Raw genomic sequence first — 21,242 nt, forward strand, 5'->3', positions numbered from 1 at the left:
CACAGCGCTTCACTTTTTCCACATTTTGTTATGTTACAGCCTTATTCCAAAATTGATTAAATTCATTATTTTCCTCAAAATTCTACAAACAATACCCCATAATGACAATGTGAAAGAAGTTTGTTTGAAATCTTTGCAAATGTATTAAAAATAAAAAACGAAACAAATCACATGTACATAAGTATTCACAGCCTTTGCTCAATACTTTGTTGAAGCACCTTTGGCACCAATTACAGCCTCAAGTCTTTTTGAGTATGATGCTACAAGCTTGGCACACCTATTTTTGGGCAGTTTCTCCCATTCTTCTTTGCAGGACCTCTCAAGCTCCATCAGGTTGAATGGGGAGCGTCGGTCCACAGCCATTTTCAGATCTCTCCAGAGATGTTCAATCGGGTTCAAGTCTGGGCTCTGGCTGGGCCACTCAAGGACATTCACAGAGTTGTCCCGGAGCCACTCCTTTGTTATCTTGGCTGTGTGCTTAGGGTCGTGGTCCTGTTAGAAGATGAACCTTCGCCCCAGTCTGAGGTCCAGAGCAGGTTTTCATCAAGGATGTCTCTGTACATTGCTGCATTCATCTTTACCTCGATCCGGACTAGTCTCCCAGTTCCTGCTGCTGAAAAACATCCCCACAGCATGATGCTGCCACCACCATGCTTCACTGTAGGGATGGTATTGGCCAGGTGATGAGCGGTGTCTGGTTATCTCCAGACATGATGCTTGCCATTCAGGCCAAAGAGTTCAATCTTTGTTTCTCATGGTCTGAGAGTCCTTCAGGTGCCTTTTGGCAAACTCCAGGCGGGCTGTCATGTGCCTTTTACTGAGGAATGGCTTCCGTCTGGCCACTCTATCATACAGGCCTGATTGGTGGAGTGCTGCAGAGATGGTTGTTCTTCTGGAAGATTCTCCTCTCTCCACAGAGAAATGCTGGAGCTCTGTCAGAGTGACCATTGAGTTCTTGGTCACCTCCCTGACTAAGGCCCTTCTCCCCCGATCGCTCAGTTTGGCCAGGCAGCCAGCTCTAGGAAGAGTCCTGGTGGTTCCAAACTTCTTCCATTTACGGATGATGGAGGCCACTGTGCTCATTGGGACCTTCAATGCTGCAGAAATTTTTCTGTACCCTTCCCCAGATCTGTGCCTCGATACAATCCTGTCTCGGAGGTCTACAGACAATTCCTTGGACTTCATGGCTTGGTTTGTGCTCTGACATGCACTGTTAACTGTGGGACCTTATATAGACAGGTGTGTGCCTTTCCAAATCATGTCCAATCAACTGAATTTACCACAGGTGGACTCCAATCAAGTTGTAGAAACATCTCAAGGATGATCAGTGGAAACAGGATGCACCTGAGCTCAATTTTGAGTGTCACGGCAAAGGCTGTGAATACTTATGTACATGTGATTTTTTTTGTTTTTTTATTTTTAATAAATTTGCAAAGATTTCAAACAAACTTCTTTCACGTTGTCATTATGGGGTATTGTTTGAAGAATTTTGAGGAAAATAATGAATTTAACCCATTTTGGAATAAAGCTGTAACATAACAAAATGTGGAAAAAGTGAAGCGCTGTGAATACTTTCCGGATGCACTGTACATTTACATGAGAATCATCATATAAGATATTTAGACTTTCTTTTAGAAAATATCTTGTATATGAGAATATTTTTTCTTTGCTGCACTGGCAAGTATGAACAAGTGAAAAAATACACTTATATACAAAATACACTTATATTCAAGACACATTCTCTGAAAGCAAGTCTAAATATCTTATATATTGCTTCTCAAGTAAATGTATCTTGTTTTAAGGATTTTTAGATCATTTAAATGGAAAACAAGACAAAAACTTGATTACAATAGTATTTTTTAATTAATTAAACTTAATAAATAAATAAAAAATATTAGTTTTTTTCCTTGTAATTCAGTGGATGTCAATTAGAGGTATTTTTAAAAGATGATTTTGTCCTCTTTATTGTTAGTAAGCATGTTTAATAGAACATTTTAATTCGAGGCACAAACTGAATAATCAGTTAAGAGCTAACGATAATCACTCAAATAGTTGAATAATCGTTCGTCGATTATCTAAATAATCGTTAGTTGCAGCCATACATATAGTAGTGTGTTGCCTTCTTGAGCATCAAAGAATGTTTGCACCTTGTGTAATAGTTGTGTATGAGTCCCTCAATTGTATTAGTGTCAAAAGCTGGATCTCATAAAGTGGTGTGGGACTTTTAACTATAAAGAAGCCTGAAATACAAATGGGAGTTCTATTCTGAAATGTTTGTGCTCCCATGTTGTGAACACACTGACGGATGATTCGCTGAGAAAGTGAATCTGATTCAGACTGCTAACCTGATCTCCTGAGTCCAAACCCTAAGTTCTTTTCAGGCGATTCATGAAATAGACTCGGTACAAAAGAGTCATTTGTTCATGACTCTCTCGTACTGGGTTTGTTGTTGCATGTGGTGCAGTGAGCTCATCAGAAACAGAACGGGTGAAAAGCGGCTCAAGACACACTGGTGGTGCGCACGTTAAAGATGTATTCAATAACTCACAAGAAGATATCTGACAAAACACATATCTGGCACATCTCTAGTAACATGGTTTCCCATGTTAACGTGGGACATTGGTTTGAATGGGAACTGGCGATTACACTTGTCAGAGCAGTAAATCCCAAGTGGAATTATTTTATTTGCAACATTAAAGCATCATAGGCTGATATGTGTCAATAATATACTTTCAATTGCTTTTATTTCTTTATAATGAATACTGACTTGATTAACCTGAAAATCAACAAAGTGACGGATCATATAGGGCTAGGATGCTGGTCCAGTGGTTAATCCTACTGGCAGTATATTCAGTGACCTAAATTCAAATCCAAGTCAGACAGGATGCATTTGTAGCTTTGTTGCAGATTTTGATGCATTTTTAACAGATTTAATGAAAATTTTGTAAAACACATACACAGACACAATTTATAAACTTGTTTAAATAAATCAATCAAAATTGTAACTGAATCTGACAGCCAGCAATTACAGTATAATCTATTGAATTTTCTGAGAATGCTTAAAATACTAAAAAAAAAATAAAAAAAAACATTTACTACGTTTTCCACATGTAGTTAAGAGGCTTTTTAAAACTGTCAAACAAATTTTAAGACTGAAAAGATTTTGCCAAACAAACAGAATTAAGTTTCTGAAGAAATTTATCAATTATCCTCACCCATTGGTCAATTTGGTATTTGTACTTGCTCTTCACAAAAAAAAACAAACAAAAAAAAAAAAAAAAAAAGAAAAAGTGCTGTTCTGAAAGATCATCTTTTGGCAGTGTCATGGGTAGTTAGCAAATAACTTTTGAAAAGTAAAGGATGCTGTTATAACAATGTAAATAAAATTACAGATGTTCACAGGAGATTTGAACACAGATGCATGGTTAGTGGACACACAACCACTAGACCAACAGAACCAATAAAAAGAGATCAATCATTTTATCAACATTTTATTTTTCATAAATAAATTAATTTAAATTAAGGGCCAATTATTGAGACATTTCAGCCAATGATGCTTTAATTTTGCAAATAAAATAATTCCATTTGTGATTTACTGCTCTGACAAGTGTAATCGCCAGTTCCCATTAAAACCAATGTCCCACGTTAATATATGCTACCATGTTACCCTGTGAAGCTGTTAAAATCACTCTTTAACTGTGTCAAATTCATAAGAACAGACATCAATGAAACAAAGCGGGTTAATAATGATACCAGCATTTTTTTAATTTTTTTTTTTATAATTTGAAAAACATCTTTTCGTTGCTCCTTGGCAATTCACATTTAACTTACGATTGAACAACTTATAAGTACACATATTTATTGTACAAGTTCTCAAACCAAATATGCAAACTCTCATGTTTTGCTACTAATTTACCTTCATAATTTGGCCACTTTCCTTATTACAAACCAGTCCACAATTTCACACTGAAGGCTGTGACTGTCTAATATGTGTGATGTTGAAGAGAGCTCTGTTAGATAACAGGACAGTGATGTGCAATGTAGAGGTCCGGTCAGCGGTGCACACATGTGCATGCGAAAAATCACAGGTCAGCAAAATAAGACTGGAGAGCATGAAACCACACACACACACACACACACACACACACACACACACACACACACACACACACACACCCTACAATCTTTTAAAGAGGAACTGTACACATGTATATCGCACTCAACCCACAAAATGTGTCCATTATGATCAATTAGTAATGTAACAGACTTAAACAGGGCGTGATTCATAAAAGTGGCTTTAAGCTATGATTGCACTACATAGATTATATGATACATCAGTTACCCATATGGTATGAATGGCCTTAAATAATGTATTATTTATTTTTAGCAGTCTTGTTGGTATATAAAGGATCTGAAAGTGTTATTATAACCCTTACAACAAAGTTCTGTAGTTGTACCCTGGTTCAGCCATGGTTCTTTGATATAACTACCAGGGTACAGATGGTTAGCCTCGCATTTTCATATGTCATGCTTTAGTACTACATGGTACTTTAAAGTATACCATTACATTGCCATGGTAAATGTAAAAAAAAAAATAATAACAATAATTTAAAAAAAAAAAAAAAATGTGGAGCCTTGATTTCATGAGACACTGTGATTGAATTACTGCACTACTAGCCTAAAATAACATCTGAAAACGGCTCGTAATTACAGACTGTAAATAAATTCGTTTAATATATTATAAACTTTATAAAGTGCTATGAAATCAATAAATTCTCGCTCTCCACATCAATGCATGTACCAAATATTAAGATGCGTTTGGGACAGCATGTGTGACACCACGCTCGGCCAATCAGCGCTCGGCATCCTTGAGTCCCAGCCAATCAGAACGGGTCATAACAGTTTATGAACAGCCCGTCAACATCAATCCTGCTGCTGGAGGCCGAGCGTTTGGCTCGCTTGGCTTCATTTAGTACAATTTAAAAGTACTTTAGAGTAAAGAGCCCTTCCCTCTGTAAGAGCTTATAGACATTTAAAACTAACCATACTAGTACTATTGCGGAGGGTCAATATCTCTTTATCAATCCCGTTTCTCCCTGAGGGGGCTCACGCTGCCCCGCTAGCGCGAGTTTAGCAAAGCGGACCACAAACACACTCAACTTTATCCTGATCAATATCTCCCGATCACAGCTGATCATTAAGTGCGCGTTTACCTTGTCTGAAGCGCCGCTTACATCCCTTTATCCGGTCCTGTCGTGTACATGAGAGCCGAATGAGCGCATTGTCCAGCAACAGGAAGTCCGCGGTGTTCCCGCTGAAGTGCGTGAGCTCGCTCACTATGGAAACCCCTGCAGCTCAGGTGCTCATGCGCCACCCGCTCAGACCTGCATCACTACAGGCGTGCACTGAGCGGAAGTGTGATTTTTCATTCCTCTCTGTTCTCTGTATGTTGTTGGCCAACATTCAGCACACACATTTAAAAATGAAATTGTGACCATGAAAAAAAAAAATTATATACTTATATACTATATACTATATATATATATATATATATATATATATATATATATATATATATATAATGTAACAACAATCATAATAACAACAATGTGACAATAATAATAATAATAATAAAATCTTTAGGGTTGATTGTTAAAATATTTAGTAGTAAATCATAAAAAACATAAAAACATTTATAAATAAATAAAAAGAAAATGGTACTTTTCCTATTATTTTTATTGTATAGACAATTGTTTTAACAATAATAATACTATTAATAACAGCAATAGTGTTGCATAATTTTCATCATATTAGACTATTATTTTTATTATTATTATTATCATTAACAATAATAATATCAATAGGGTTAATAATAAAAAAATAGCTGAGTAAATAAAATAAATGTAGTAGTAGTAATAATAATAATAATAATAATAGCTTAAATAATAATAATAAAATATTTAGTTTTGATTGTTAAAATATTTAGTTGTAAATCATAAAAAATAAAAACAATAAATAAATAATCAGAAAATGGAACTTATTATTATTTTTATTACATAGACAATTGTTATAAAAATAATAATACTATTAATAACAGCAATAGTGTTGCATAATATTCATCATATTAGACTTATTTTTATTTGTATTATTATTATTATCATTAACAATAATATATCAATAGGGTTAATAATAAAAATAGCTAAGAGTAAATCAAATAAATATAATAATAATAATAATAATAATAATAATAATAGCTTAACTAATAATAATCATCATCATAAAATCATTTGGGTTAATTACTATAATATTTAACATTAAACAATTAAAAGAATGATTATAAAAATATATATTATTCTTAATAATACTCATAATAATATTAATAATAATAATAATAATTATTATTATTATTATTATTATTATTATTATTATTATAGTAAATAATTAAAATAGCTACTAGTAAATTCAATAATAAATAAAAACATAACAAACAAATAAATAGTGTGGTACTATTATTATTACTACTGTTACTATTATAGCAATAACAACAATAATATCGATATTACTGCATAATATTAATAATTTTATTAGTATTAGTATTACTACTATCAAAATAAAGTAATAACATTAAAAAGTGATGAGACTGTGCACTTTTTGTTAACTTGTTTAATAATATTAATCTGGCCACTGTGAGGAATATTCCAACTGTATTTCCTTCAAAAAGTTTGTTTTTGTGATGAAAAAAAAAAAGACACTGATATCATTATACAGTAAATGCACTGTAATGGAATCAAGGCTCAGTGGCATATCATTTAATAATAGGGATGGGCACGAGTACTCGGGTACTCGGACATGACAGCAATGATCGATCATGATAACGATGATCGATAGTGATCACTCATGATGTGACTTTTCACTTAATTCGAAATCCAGTGACAATTACCTGACAACTAAACACACAAAGAGGAAGCTTATTTTCAATTTTGAGATTGATTACGTTGTGGTTTTGAGGGGTACATTGATTGTCAGAAACGTCTCGTAGCAACCAAACTGATACAACGCTGCAATGCTATCGTTACGATAATCAAAAGAGTGTAATTAACCGTGTTTTGAACGCCTGTCTCTGCAAAACGTTTCCTAAACACATTTTATTATTATTTCATGTAAAAACTTTGACTCGTTAATGGATATTATTTAATAAAAGTAAATGTTTGTTACTGACCGTAAACCTCCCTGCCCTGCGTGAAGTAACACGCACCTGCATCTCGACGAAAAATGGGAGTTGAAGATTTCTGCACCAGTTTCCAAGTTAGATGTCCAATATAAAGTGTCATTCCGTTGCAAATTCCCCAGTTGAAAGGTGAAAATTCAAGCTGAATGGAACGCTTCATGAATCACAGCAACAACAATACAGAGCATCGAACATTTGGGGACACGCACACAACAGGCGCGTGTGGCAGTGGACTCAACGTGCTGAAGCAACGCATATACAGCAGGTGAGTGTTTCAAACAGCTAGACAGAGCTAGATAGAGGGCAGCTAAATGGAACACAATTCAGCGTCTTCAAACTGAACTTCAATTTAACACGCATATTAAAAACGCAATGGTTATGGCGTCTCTTGTTATTTGACAAATAGACGGTTCAGACAGTCACTAAAAAAACTGGTGCGTGCTTACTAAGATTACTACAGTAACCTGAAGGAAGAACAGACAGACGTGCGTTGGGCACATTCTTTCAGAGTTGGACGGCGAATCTTCACATAATGATAAAATATGATGCATTATATTTTGAGTCTTTTGTACATTTTGTAACATGTTATTTTATAACAGCCTATAATAATGAATAGACGATACAGAAGGCACAATGCAGCAGCCATAGAAGTTTGTCACACGTTATTGTATATACAGTTATGAACATGTAATCGCCCCTGGAGTACTCGACGAGTCCGAGTACTCGAGAAGACAAAATGACCAAAATGCCCATCCCTATTTAATAATACCATTGTTCTGAATGATTGCCGTTTTCATATACCATGATATTTACATGGGACTTTAAGGAACTGCAAATAGTACCATGGTATTACCACAGTAAAACTTTCAAAGTGCATAAAAACACATCTGAATGAACCTTCTCTGGAACAACGTCACACTATCTTCCCCAGTCCAGTTCAAAACGTCAGCTCTCAGCTCCATCTTGTGGCCAAAATATGTAACTACAATTCATTTATCAGTGAAAAGCACCGTTTCCCCCAAATTGCCATTTTCCTGTTTATGTAATCATACACTAATGCCAGTGTTTTCACAGGGTTCATATGGACAATAGACACACAATCAATCGATTAGTGTGGATTTCATGAATCATTTGTCACTGTACTTACCGTAGTTGTCAACACATTTTGTTGCCTCGTCTCATTTCAGAAGTGAGTCAGCCGTTTATTTATGACTGACTGTGTTTGTAATGTTTGCTTTCGTGAATACTTATATAAATAGAAAACGGTTATTTTAACTTGCATCCTTTCAAAAACGAAGTGTGGTGGTAGCAGTAGTCAAGTGCTGGTTTTCATACACTGTTGTGAGTGAATTGAATGGCTCCTTTCATTGAGATTGTTGAAGTAAGCTAAACCTTTGTGAATACTCAATGTGGTGAGCACACAGTGGCTTATATGGGGATATCCGTGAATGTAAGTGTAGCTACCAGTATGACCACTAGAGGACAGTAGAGAACCATGTACAGGCTTTTTTGTTTCCGAAGTGTTCCTTTCGTTTTCCTCTTCGTAATATTAATAACACACGTGGAAAGCTTTTTTATTATTATTTTTAATAAATAATTTCAGTCATAATGTACACATTAAGAAAGTATGTGAGCTTTTCCCTTCCCATCTCTTGGGGTTTAATATATAGACAGTGCAAATTAGCAAGTAATTTTTAGTCTGAGGTAGCAAACATTTGTGTTTGCGATGTGAAGAGAGGTGGCAAAAATAATTTTCACCTTAAAAAAACAACTTGTTAAAGAACAGAATCTTTTTCATACTCATTGTCACCTGCAGTATTTGTACTTGTAACTATATTTAACATCTGAAATTCAGTCCTCTCTTATTTAACTCTTGTGTTGTGTTCGTTTTGTGCTTACACATTTTGTGCCTCAGCTTTCTGTTCTCGGCTGACATTAGTGGAACCCGATGTGGTCTTTTGCTGTTGTAGCCCATCCGCCTCAAGGTTCAATGTGTTGTGCATTCTGAGATGATATTCTTCTAACTACAATTGTACAGAGCGGTTATCTGAGTTACCGTAGATTTTGTCAGTTCAAACCAGTCTGGCCATTCTCTGTTGACCTCTTTCATCAACATTGTTGTTTCCTGATTTTTCACCATTCAGAGTAAATTCTAGAGACTGTTGTGTGTGAAAATCCCAGGAGATCAGCAGTTACAGAAATACTCAAACCAGCCCATCTGGCACCAACAGTCATGCCATGGTCCACATTACTGAGATCACATTTGTCCCCCATTCTGATGGTTGATGTGAACATTAACTGAAGCTCCTGACCCGTATCTGCCTGATTTTATACACTGCAGTGCTGCCACACGATTGGCTGATTTGATAATCGCATGAATAAGTAGGTGTACAAGTGTACCTAATATAGTGGTCGGTATATACATTATATTTAGATATTGTGAAAGTCAATTATTTGTGAAATTGTAGCATGTTTTAAAACACTTGTGTTGAAATGTCAGATTTTGCAGTGATACTCCAATGTTGTCAAAGCTCACCAAGCTGCCACAGTCAGATCTGATTGTGCTATTTTGTTACCTGTTATTTATTTCAAACATCAAAATTCTAACATAAACTTAGTCACACAGGGGCCAGACTTAGACTCAGACTTGTGTGGTATGTTTGGTATGTGTGGACAGGTTTGACTACACTTGTTTGGACTGAATCGACACAAGCCTGACATCATTGGCTCTTGTGTTTTTCGTGGCCGACTGCGAGCTCAAGTTTGGATGTATCTTTTGAATGAGATGTCTGACCTGTATTTTAGAGCTCCTTGGATTTCATGCCTTCATGGAAGGGAAAGTTTTTATGTAATCTATATAAGTTTACGGGATGTCCCCACTAGAATGGTCAAACAAGCCTTGGTGTGTAAGTGTGTGTGTGCGCGCGTGTGTGTGTTTTATAGTCTCACCCATTCATTTCCTTTGGCTGGTCAAATTTGCCCCCAACATGATGAGTGTTGCACTTTTTTTTTTTTTTTTTTTTTTTTTTGTACAACTTAGACTCATCGAATCGATTCCAAATTTTGTGTGTGTGTGTGTGTGTGTGTGTGTGTGTGTTCAGATGGCAACTGTAAAAAGTCCCCAAGCCTTGTACAACTCAGATAAGGGGAAACCATTTTATTAACAAAACAAAAATGAGCGATTTAGGGTTAATAATGTACTCTGTAAATATGTAATAACTTGTTTAATTTCGAAAACACACACAATATTACCATGTCCCCAAAGTTTGGTAAAGACAAGTTCCAAGGGTTGGATTCACCCAGTTGAAATACATGTGCAGATAACTCCAAATCTTTATTGATTGACTGCATTCAAGATCAAAGACCAGTGTAATTATAAATAAGAGATGACAAGATACATCACCCTGGTTGGTTGAATCTTACCTGCAGCCATATGTTCTAGGTTTATCCTCCATTATAATGCTCTTCCAGTAGTTTTAAGGAACTCTTTTGTACCTGTCCTATGTGAAGTCTTCAGAGCTGCAGAAGTGTCGTCTTTGATTTAAAAAATAAATAAAAAGAAATTATGTCTTATATAGACGCAAGTTCAGTTTTCAGTATTTTAGTGACATGGACTCCCTCAGTTCTGATATTTTCAAAGTGATGTTGTAATTTGTATTGTGTATTTTGACTGCTGGAATTGCAAAAATAAGGAACTTTTTTATTTTTTATTTTATATTTTTTTTAGGACAACTATTGTGACAAATTCCACTGCTTTTTACCTTTTACCTTTGGTTCTTTTATGTGTGCTTTTGTGGTACCATTTTTGTAAAATATTGCTGTTGAAACTGGAACACCTTTATTTTTTCAACCCAAGAGCTGTGATATTATATTTTTATTTTATGTATGTGTTTATTTTTAGTTTAACTGGTTTTATCTCCACAGAGCTGCAGTTTTTTTTTTTGGTGGTATCTGTAGAATTTAAGGAAAAGTTGAGCCCAAAATGAAAATTAGTCTTAAAATCATTATCTTTCTCAGATAAAAGTATCGTACAGCTTCAAAAGATTTGGAATATACCACAAAGGCTGTATGATCTACTTTTATGTTTTATTTATTATTACACCGTGTAACAAATTGTTTCTTTTTATTATTTTTTTTATTTTTGGTTCCTGGGTAGTGCTATTTCCTAATTGCTTATGCCTCAAAAGTATAGAAAATGGCTATTATTCCCCACAAACTTCGCTTTTGTGACCAGGACAGTGATATTTTGAAATGTATATATTTTCCCGAATATTCCAGATAGATTCAGTGCTGAGTAAACTTGGAGTAACTTCTAGAACTTTCTAGAACTTTCCAGTAATATAAATAGTAGTATAAATACAGGGGCCTTAAGCCCATCAGTTCAGTTTAGTTCCAGCTGCCTAAGTGGATACATATCTGCATTTTTCTGAGATGGCATCAAGAGGCTGCAAGCATCCGGCAGATGCATTTTGCTATGTCTGCGGCAAATTTATCAAGACAAGAGCAAAAAAGTACTCTGTGGAAGCATCTGCCAAGATGTGTGAGGCCTACAAGGCATATTTTGGCATGCCTGTTGGGGATCAAGACAAACCCTGGGCACCTCATTTCACCTGCGAGCACTGCAAAAAAACTCTGGAAGGTAAGATGGACAATTGTTGCTCGGAATTTTATGTTATAAAATTTGTTAATTTTTAAAATTGTAAACTTTTTAAATTTTAAAATGTTTTACAATTTTCAATGTTATTGAAAATATATATCATATATGAAAAATGTTGCGAGAATCTCTTACACATTAGTCATGGGTGAAATAAATGTATTTTTGTAGGATGGTAAGGAGGGGAAAAGAGAGCCATGAAGTTCGCTATCCCAAGAATTTTGTGGGAACCCACTGACCACTCAACAAGCAACTGCTACTTCTGCATGGTGGACCCTTCCAAACGTCGAACTGGCAAGAATGCACCTGCTATCACGTATCCGGACCTTCCTTCATCCATCGCCCCAGTGACACACTGCCATGAGCTCCCTGTACCCTCTCCTCCGGAGAGAGAGCAGCCGTCTTTAGAAGAGAGCAGCAAGTCAGAGAGCGAGGAAGACGTTGTAGATCCAGATGACAATTTCAGAGGTGGAGCTGATGAGAGAAATCCATACTACCCCAACCAAAAAGACCTCAATGACTTGATTAGAGATCTTGGTCTCACCAAGTCTAATGCCAAGTTTTTGACGTCTAGGCTCAAGCAGTGGAACTTGTTGGATGAAAGTGTGCAAGTCGCAGATCAGAGGAAGCGTCACCAACCTTTTTCCAGCTTCTTCACCCGTCAAGATGGGCTCTGCTTCTGCCACAATGTGACGAGTCTGTTCGAGGCAATCGGAATCGCCTGTAACCAGAATGAGTGGCGCCTCTTCATTGACAGCTCATCCAGGAGCCTCAAAGCCGTGCTGCTCCATAATGGTAACAAGTACCTGTCTCTTCCCCTGGCTCACTCGATGCACCTCAAAGAGGATTACAACAGCATCAAGACCTTGCTGGACACCTTGAGGTATGACGAGTTCATTTGGGGGCTGATTCGTGAAAGTGATTTACAGTATAATCGTAAATCTCGAAAAACTACTCACTTCTAAATCTTTTGTAGTCATTTTTGTATTACTTTAGTATAAATACATGTTCATTTGGATTCATATGTTGTTTTTTTCTGACTTTATGTGAACGAAAAGACACAAATTCACCCGTTTTCTCATTGGAAATATGTACATTTCAAAATATCACTGTCCTGGTCACAAAAACAAAGTTTGTGGGGAATAATAGCCATTTTCTATACTTTTGAGGCATAAGCAATTAGGAAATAACACTTACTACCCAGGAACAAAAATTGTGTTACATAGTGTTATTATTATTATTATTATGTTTTGTTTTTTTTTTTTTTTTTTTGTCCTTTACGGAGCATAACAGGAGCTGTTCTCCATCCACTCATATTGTATGGAAAAGTGTAGGGATGCACCGATCGGATACCTGTCGCTCCGATACAGATGCTTTTAGACAGATTAGGTATCGGTTCAACGAGCCTGATCCAAATCCAGTACTTTGTGTTAGTCATGTTCGTTACTGCCAAGCTCCAAAAATGACATAAAAGAACAATAAAAGCATAATTACAGTAGTCCACATGACTTGTGCATTTTGTTTAAAGTCTCTTAAGGACATGCTATAGCTTTGTGGAATGCAAATGGCTGCATTTATTAAGTATATTTATGCACAACACGTTTCAGTGAATGGTGCTGCTCTGTTGATACATACACATTGCACGCGCAGGCTTGCGGTGCGCTGCTATTTTCAGCCCTAAAAGTGGCGTGCCAAATGTGAGCACTCCACATAAACTACATCTCAGATGTAGATGCTCAATAGTTTGTTTCACTCATAACATGCATCAAGAACAGCACTGGAGGACCATTTCTCCAGATTTGGAATAACAAGCGACTTAAACTACTTTGGGCCTACATGTACCTCCTGGAGTGTTCCGACCGTCAAAATAAAAGCCAGAGGGTTTTTAAAGTTACAGTTGCATTATAAAATTCTAAAAGTTAATAATAATAATATTTGTTTACAAATTACAACAATATTTAAGTTGACTGTGTTCCAAAAAATAACTGATTGAAAAGTGAATTGATATCTTACAACTAAAGTAAAAAAAAAAAAAAAAAGGTCTAAATCTTTAAAGTTCAGATACATGTTGGGAAAAAAAAAATGTGCTAAGAAAACTCACTTCTTTTCTTCTGATGATTTTCACTGGAATTACTGTTAATTTTGCAGCAGCATTATCCAGTAGACCAGTTAACAATAAAGTTGTTCTTAGTAGGCTATACATTTATATTGAAATAATGTAGTTAGAGGTTTGTGTTTCTTTACAAATAAAAGAGTACCCCCAATTAGTTCCACACAATGAGGTCAAGATATTCTAATCTGATCAGCTGATACTGAGAGTTTCGATATCGGAATCAGGAGAGAAAAATGGTATCGGTGCATTCCTAGAGAAGTGTCCAAAATATCTCCTTTTGTGTTTTACTGAGGAAAGAAAATCATACACATTTCAAGAGACACAAATGGAAGTGACAAAAGAAATTTCATCTTTGGTAAAACCAACCCTTTAAAATGATTTTGAACTGTTGTGATAAAGTCACAAAACAAAATAAACATTGAATCCATCACCTGCTCTAACTAGCATTTTTTTTTAAGTTCTGGAACACACAGTATCACTTAATAATATCTCTGAATAATGGTAGTAAATTGCTTTGGGACTCTCTGGTATCTCTGTAGGGATGCAGTGGACACATGGACAGCACATAGTGGATAAGGACACAGACATAGGGACAGACGGGGGCCACGCCCAGTTCAGCGGTACAGTACAGAACAGTACGACCTCATTACAGTAAGAATCTTCATTTTTATGCTACCAATATTCCCTTAGCCCCAATACTGTTGAGTTCTGATGCTCAATTTTGAATCCGCCTACCGGAATAGTTGAGAAATGGGTCAATTTTAATTTCTTGTGAAATATTTAACATTTCCACGTTTTTGGTTTTAAGGTTGGACGTTACATCACAAAAGACGGGGGGCCTCACAGAGGGGTGTTTTAAAAATAGAGCATAAAACGGCTGTCCATCTACTGTTACAGCAAGTTGGGCTGCACAGAAATATACATATACAAATCTTTATGTATATTTACCATGTTTGGTGATGGGACTTTGAGTGAGGACTGAATGAAATTGAATCGTACTAACATATATAAAAGGAAAACCAACGCACATACTGAATCAAAGAAACGAAACAAACGGTACAGATAAAAGTGAGCACAGGAGAGGAAGATAGAAAAGAGATGTGAAACACCAGAGGGTTGCATGAACATTCGTACAACATCGGACAGGTACTGGAACACCACGCCACAGAGAGAGAGACGAGTATTAGGAAAAATGGTTTAATATCGGAGACAGAGGCAAAAAACTGCATCACACAAGAACATACATTTACAAAAATAAGTCTGACTGATCCAGCTACACAGTTAGGTTAACAGCAAAGACAGAGAAACCAGAAAAATCTAAACAGCTAAAAGAAAAGTCCTCAAATTACTTTTATCTTGTTGTCAAACTAATACATTTATCCACTGAAGGTGACTAAATACTTCTAAATCGTCTAATTGTCTTATGATGACTGCACAATACTCAACTAAATGAAACTTACCGCTGTTGTAAAGACTCTTGGTAAAGACAAACCGCATTACGTATTTATAAGCTAAAAGGAAAACTCCCCAACCCTCTTTCCGAGAAAGCGAATGAAAAGAAAAGCAAATACTGATGTGAAGAAGAAGAGTAAAGAAGAAGAGGCTAAAGATACCAAGCCAAAGTTTTCTCCTAAAAAATCTTTATATATCAAAACCCAACGTTCTGGACGCCAACTAGAAATCAAACTCGGGAACCAGTCGCCGCAGGCCCCTGGCTGGGGCCACGCAGCCTGTCATAGTTTTTTTTTTTTCCTCCTTTAATTGCCAGTATAAAAAGTTCCACTGGTACAAAAGGCATAAGTACAATCAGTGATAGAAATAGGAAAGCCTGCTTTTTTGTACTTTTTAAATTCCCATCCAATGACAGATTTTCAAAGTGTTGTCAAACAAACATGTATCACGCTTACATAATCCACTGAAATGCATTGACTTTGGCTTTTCTCAAGACAATACTTAAAACTATTTAAATCTTTTTAGAATCAAACAAAATGATATTAATCTACAGACAACAAGCTTTTGTTACAGCACGTTAGATAAAACACATACATTTTTTCCAAAAAACTTGACATAATAAGCCAAAATGCAAAGAAACTACACATCTTTTTTTTTCTTCTTTAAAATACAATTGTTAAATAGCACTTAAGAGATAGAAAGAAACAAAAGTAACAACAAACAGATTTCAGATGCGTGTGTTAAACCCCTGAGTTGAGAGCCTCAGCAAGGACTCCTGCAAAGACCCATGTGAGATTGTGCTTTATTAAACATCAAACAAATGTGTGTTTATGTGTAAAATTGCTGGCCATGTAGCTTACCCTGTTTGTCTGAAGTTAGTGTAGTTGATTGTGATCAAGTGTGGCAAACAAAAGTATACACCAAGTTGGAAACTACCGACTTTTAACTAGCGATATACCAGAAGCCGTAATATGAAACTGAGCTGAGATAAAAAGCTATACAGAGTGATATTACATCGTCAAATAAATCAAAAAAGGTCAAAAATACATCTCATGAAACATTTCACATTACGTATTATAACTCTCTTCATGCCACTACGAAATCAGTCTTATGAACAAAAGGTGTAAACAACTTTACGATAGGATTAATTGTGAGGAGTCATCAGTTTTAATACTGCGTGTTAACGCTGTGCTACTGCGTGTGTGCTTTTGTGTTTGTGCTAATGGTTATAAGATTTGGCAATGGAAGCAGTAAATCGTAAACTGACTGACTCCAACTTCCCAATACAAAATGGATGCATTAAGGGATTGTTAAGAATATCGGAAAACGTATTTCCTTTTGTAACACTATTCTTATAGAAATGGTCAAAATCGCTGAATACGCCAATGCGACAATTGTATGTGTAATTGGTTTTTAAAACAATATAAGTCGTAAAACCGCAAAATTATTCACAAAACCATTCTTACGTAGATTGTTGCGCTGAATGTGACAAAGCAACAATTTTCCATGTAAACAGCTTGTTTGTATAATTGGTAGTATTGCGAATAATTGGTTCACAAGATTAAATTGTTCATAAAACCATTCTTATGTTAATGGCTGCAGGTGCATATTTTGCATGATGCGACAATTGCAAACATTGTTACATTGAATGTGAACAAGCATACATTTTACGTGTAAACAACTCGTAATAACGCAAAATTATTTGTAAAACCATTGTTATGTATATTGTTGCACTGAATGTGACAGAGCAACAATATTATGTGCAAACAGCTCGTAAAACCATAAAATTGGTCGTCATGTTGTTACAATTGATGCATGAATTGTTTTACAAACAATTTATGCTGAAATTCTTTCTGCTCATGTTTCATAAATGAGGCCCTTTGTTTAATTTCTGCATAAATTATCGATAAAACCATTCTTACATACATTGTTGAATTGGATGTGACCAAGTGACAATTTCACGCATAAATAGCTCAACGTTGCATTGAAAGTAAAAGAACAGCAATTTTTGGTGTAAACAGCTCGTAAAACTGCAAAATTATTCATAAACCATTCATACGTATATCGTTGCAATCAATGTGTCAAAACAACAATTTTGCGAAGAAAAGGCTCATAATAACGTAAAATTGGTTGTAAAACCATTTGTGACAAGGAGGGGGGCGTGGCCGGTCCGTGATGACGCACGCCTGGTGCTGAGTTGACTAATCAGCGGGAGAGAGCTGGGGGGCCAGAGACGCCAGTTTGAGAGAGAGAGAGACGCACAAAGCTGTATGTGCGTATTTGTTGTTTTGCAGTTTATGTTATGTTTGAGTTCAGTTTGTTATTAAAGTTTTACATTGACTGCCTCCTCATTGCCCATCTTAAGAACCTTGTTATACCATTCTTATGTAAAATGTTAACATTTTTACAAACCATTTACGCAGATATCTGTACTGCTTGTTTTATTAATGTGGTCGTTTTTTGTTTTTTTTTTAACTGGCAGAAAGTTTGGCAGATTCAGATTTGGCGAAAGATTAACGTGGATGGAAAGAGAATGAACAACCAATCACAGCACAGAAACACATCTTAACATGTTCACATTCACACACAAACCCTTGGCACACGTTTTATATGTGCTGCAAAATATTCCAGCCCACAAATACTGATCGACGCGTTAAGGCAACGGCAGAGCTCGGGTATAAAATAGTGCTATCGAGTGAAGTAAACGACTTTGATGGGGCTGCCCGTAAACTACGTTTGTAAACAATATTTATACTGTATATGGGCCATTAAACCGTGTGTAAACATTTTCAGCAAAGTGCTACAGGAGCTATCAAATACTGTGGATCACGATGAACTACTTTGGCATCAGGACTCCGTTTTAGTTGTACTACGAAAGTAAAAGCATCCTGATAAAAGCAACAAAAAGCCAGACAAACAGCTGTTGTTTAATGAAACTTCATTCACCCATGATAAGGCCTTGTTTTGCATCACGATGGTCAAAAATTCAAGGCTTGACTCACAATTCATATATATTTAGTCCAATCACACATAAGTGGATTTTTTTACAGACAAAGAAGATTGTGTCCGGTCTACGGTTCTTAAGTACAAAATTAGAAGGGAATTAATTAAATGTAACTGACTGTAACGTAATCTAGGCCTTCATTGGTGTATGGTGACCCTTAATGTATGTGTGTGTAAGGAGAACTGTATGTGTGTATAAGGAGAACTGCTGAGACTCAATCTCAGGGGCTCACATACACACACCATCAAATAAAAGAGGGTTGTGAGGTCAGCCTTTAGCACAGGTGTGTGTATGCGTGCATGTGTGTGCTTATGTGCTTACCTGTGAATGTGTGTGCATGTGTGTATGTGCTTGTAAAAGAGATAATGACACATGGGCACTTTTTACATCTTTACAAATAAGGGGAAAATAAGAAAGAAAAGCAAAAAACATGAACAGTTTCAGGCAACAAGACCACAGAAGAGCAAGTTAACAACCTTTTTTAAATCTATATCTTTAAATATGAGGGTTCCATACAAAACACTTACGTAATAAAATACCCATGTTATCAAATAATTTCACAAGTAAAACACTGAAGCTGTAGGCAGGATGTACCGTCAGAATTTGGCACTAAATTCCACTCGTTTTTCTTTATAAGAAAAAAAAAAAAGATCACATTTTGCTGAACAACATAACACATCTAAATATTGTTTCCCACAATAGAAATGAAATAATATAATGACATAGATGCTTCACAAGCCGACACTGTAACTTTAAGAATTTGTATATAGCTAATTACCCAACAAGAAATTTAGCAAAGAGGGATTCCTATCAAAAACAGTTAAAAAAAGAAGAAAAGAAAAAAGTAACGAAACGAACAAAAACAAAAACGTAGTAGTAATTGTACTTATGAAAGGCTTTGTCTATTGTTCAAGTAAATTGATTTTTAGTCTTCTCTTTAAAAACATGAGACAAATAAGACTGTTAGACTTGATGAAACCACGACTTTATCCACGAAAAGCACCGACGGGACCGCGGGTTACACAAACTCCGTTTTTTTTTTTCCTCTATACATTTAAACAGTATAAAATATAGGTCATTTCATGTGCATTTAAACCACGGATTGTCTAACTGTAAGTCAGTTCAGCAAAAGGTGTGACACGTAGGTAGCATTTCCCCCCAAACAGGGCAATCTTGTGTTTTTCTTCTTCTTTTTTTGTTTTTAATACCTTTACTACTCTAGAAAAAAGTGGTTTTATATAGACTTTAATGAGAAATCAAGCCACTTAAAATGGCCTTATCAAAAAACTTTACACTGCCTGAAAAATGTAAAAACCACGAGCAAGCTCTGAGATATTCTAATATCGATCAGACAGTTTATATATATATATATATATATATATATATATATATATATATATATATATATATATATATATTTATATATTAAAACTGCATGGAAGTAGTCTATTTCATTAAGAAACTGGCGTGGGTTTCTTACAGACGGCCTCAATTTATGAGTGTTGCTGACAGTAAATCCCAACGCCAATCCCTGTATTGAACTTTCAAGTTTACTTTAAATGAATGAAAAAGAAAAGAACATAAAGAGAGAGAGAGAGAGAGAGAGAGAGAAGAACATAATCTGACAAGTAAAAAATGCAAATATTCTTAATTGTTTTGCCACAGGATTTATTTTTTTTGTATTTTTTTGTATTTTTTATTTTTTTATTCTTTTTTCTTAAAATGATGCTCTTGTTATGTTAGTAAATATACTCTGTCTCTAGAGTGTGAATGCAGCGGTTTCACATTATTATTATTATTATTATTATTATTATTATTATTATTTTGTCTTTCCTCCCTTCCCTCCCTCGCTCCCTCCCTCACTAGTTAATCCAAACAAAACAAAACAAAAAAAACAGGAAAAAAGCTCAAAATGAGGTCACATGCTAAAAATTTCCAAAAAGATCAGGCTAAGTTCAGAGATCAGTAGAAGGACACCAGGTTATGATCAGGAGAACTCAGAAAGACATCAGAAACAATGACGGGACGATGAGACGCTTTTTTGTACGCCACGTAGACATGCTAGGCAAACGATGAGCATATAGTCATGGAGATGAGTTCTAGGGAAGAAAACGGGAGAGGAGAGTTACACAAACAGCTCCAGCACACAACTAACATCATTAAACCATGAGAACAACAAACAAAACAAACAAACAGAAACAACAACAGCAGCAGTGCTATTAACCAGCGTTTCATCAACATCCATTTCACATTAGCATTTTTAACAATGTTTTTATTTCGTACGTTTATTTTTTAAATTTGTATTATTATTTCGTAAAATACACATAATTCAAATAGATTGCAAACACGGACACGTAAATGTGGCTCTCGCTAAAACACACAAAGTACAAACACACACTCACAATCTCCGTTCAAACGCACACACCCAAAAGTATCCATTCCGGGTCGGTCTACGATCCGAGACCGCCGATGGATCGCCATTTGGGAGAAACTATTCTGTTTTTTTGGAGCGTACGAACAAAAACCAAACAGTATGAAACAAAATGAAACGGAAGAGAAATTTCACTTATGAAGTGCCACTAGTCATGACGAAAGAAAGTAAGAGAGAGCCGAGACAGAGAAATGACGGGGACGTGATGGATGGAATTGTGGAAAATGGAGAAAGGGAAGGTGAGAGAAAGAGCGAGAGAGAAAGAAAGAAAGAGAGGGGCTTTGTACGTGATTCTGTGTTCTCGTCACACAACAGGTTGTGTGGTTTACGAAGACTACCGGACGAGGTTCTGGAGAGAGA

General features: G+C 35.7%; 2 protein-coding genes across 26 annotated transcripts in view; both read right to left on the reverse strand.

Moving 5' to 3' along the window:
• The window catches only part of LOC127436812 (USP6 N-terminal-like protein), a 102,789-nt gene extending 97,422 nt beyond the window's left edge, over positions 1-5,367 (reverse strand). Inside the window, exon 1 of the mRNA XM_051691213.1 lies at positions 5,214-5,367. The gene's annotated coding sequence lies outside the window, so the exon portion shown is untranslated. The remainder of the gene's footprint in view (positions 1-5,213) is intronic.
• A 9,811-nt stretch (positions 5,368-15,178) lies between these two features.
• Positions 15,179-21,242, reverse strand: part of LOC127436814 (CUGBP Elav-like family member 2) — a 226,935-nt gene continuing 220,871 nt past the window's right edge. For all 25 annotated transcript variants that reach the window (XM_051691221.1, XM_051691234.1, XM_051691231.1 and 22 more), the window contains one exon: positions 15,179-20,550. The gene's annotated coding sequence lies outside the window, so the exon portion shown is untranslated. The remainder of the gene's footprint in view (positions 20,551-21,242) is intronic.

This window comes from Myxocyprinus asiaticus, chromosome 47 (assembly GCF_019703515.2).
Source record: "Myxocyprinus asiaticus isolate MX2 ecotype Aquarium Trade chromosome 47, UBuf_Myxa_2, whole genome shotgun sequence".
NCBI classification, from domain to species: Eukaryota; Metazoa; Chordata; class Actinopteri; order Cypriniformes; family Catostomidae; genus Myxocyprinus; species Myxocyprinus asiaticus.